The following is a 1,243-nucleotide window of genomic DNA, read 5'->3' on the forward strand; positions in this document are numbered from 1 at the left end:
GCGGGGATGGGGGGCGGCTCGGGATCGACTCGTACTTACGAATTTGGGCTTCCTGCCGTCCGCCGTCTCCTCGGGGCCGCCGGCGCTCCCGGCCCCCGGCGGGCCCTTCCGACGGAGCCCCTTGTTCTCCCGCCCGCCGCGACCCGGCGGCGAGGACGGGGCGCAGTAACGCGGCCGCGGCCGCCGCGGCTCCATGGCCGCGCTCAGGAGAGGGGAGGGGAGAGGATGAGGGAAAGACCGCGGCCCGCGACCGGGCCCAGGCCCGGCGGCCCACGGCCGAGCTGGGCGCCTGCGATTAGCGCGGCTTAGCTGGGCTCGGCCGGGCAGGGCGCCGCGGGGGGAGCTCAGGGCTAAAGCCGCCGCCGCCTCAGCGCGGCAAAGGATTTAGCGAAGAGCCTCTAATCCCGGCAGGCGGCGGCTGTCCCCGGCCGCGGCACCGCCACGCCGCAGCACCGGGAGGAGAACGGGGGGGGAGGCCGGGGCGCGCGCTCCCAACGGCCGCTCCCCGGCGCCTGTCAGAGCCCAGGAATGTCCCGCCGTCCGAATCGTCCCGCCACTGCCGGTCCCCGCCCCCGGCCTCCCCGCGCCAGCCAATCCACGGCGGCAGGATGGAAATGGCGCTTCCCGGTTGGCTGGCCTTCTGCCAATCTCCGGTGAATCAGCTGTTCTCCGCAAAGCGCCGGCGAGGAGCCCCAGTGACCGCACCTGTTCGCCCGCGCCCCGCCCCCCCGTCCCTCCGGACTACATGTCCCAGAGAGCAGCGCGGCCCTCGCCCGCCCAGGGAGACGGAGCTGCGCGGCGCAGTGCGCGGCGGGAGTCGTAGTCCCGGTCCCGAGCGGGCGAGGCGGGGGTCCGCGGGGGCCGGTGCGGGAGCGGGGTCAGTCCGTGTGCGGGTTCTGTGGGCGTACGTGGGTTTTCCTCAGGGCTTGGGGCGTCTTGTTTCGGTTTGGCCGCCAGGAAGTTTCATGCTGCCACGTAACGGCGGCGGCGGCGGCCACGGCCCGCCCTGAGCGGGCGGTTTCCCTGTCAGCGGGGGGCGAATCCCCGCGGTCTGAGGCACCACCGCCTCCTCCGCCTGAGGGGTTACGGGGCAGCTCCACCCGCTCAGGAAGGTTTCATTTCCTTGCCTCCCAGGTCCTGCCGTGTCTTCTGAAGGATCTGATCACCCGCAGCCGAAGGACGGGACGGGTCCCTGACCTCCTTGGCCTAGGGTGCCGGTTTCCAAAGCCTGGTTTTGTTAATT

The 1,243-nt window shown here is 72.7% G+C and overlaps 1 protein-coding gene across 1 annotated transcript in view; it reads right to left on the bottom strand.

Annotated features, from left to right (window-relative positions):
* The window catches only part of DIAPH3 (diaphanous-related formin 3), a 235,852-nt gene extending 235,748 nt beyond the window's left edge, over positions 1-104 (bottom strand). Inside the window, exon 1 of the mRNA XM_010575244.1 lies at positions 40-104. The gene's annotated coding sequence lies outside the window, so the exon portion shown is untranslated. The remainder of the gene's footprint in view (positions 1-39) is intronic.
* Positions 105-1,243: the final 1,139 nt, after the last annotated feature.

Source organism: Haliaeetus leucocephalus, unplaced genomic scaffold (genome assembly GCF_000737465.1).
Source record: "Haliaeetus leucocephalus isolate CR32 unplaced genomic scaffold, Haliaeetus_leucocephalus-4.0 Scaffold462, whole genome shotgun sequence".
NCBI classification, from domain to species: domain Eukaryota; kingdom Metazoa; phylum Chordata; class Aves; order Accipitriformes; family Accipitridae; genus Haliaeetus; species Haliaeetus leucocephalus.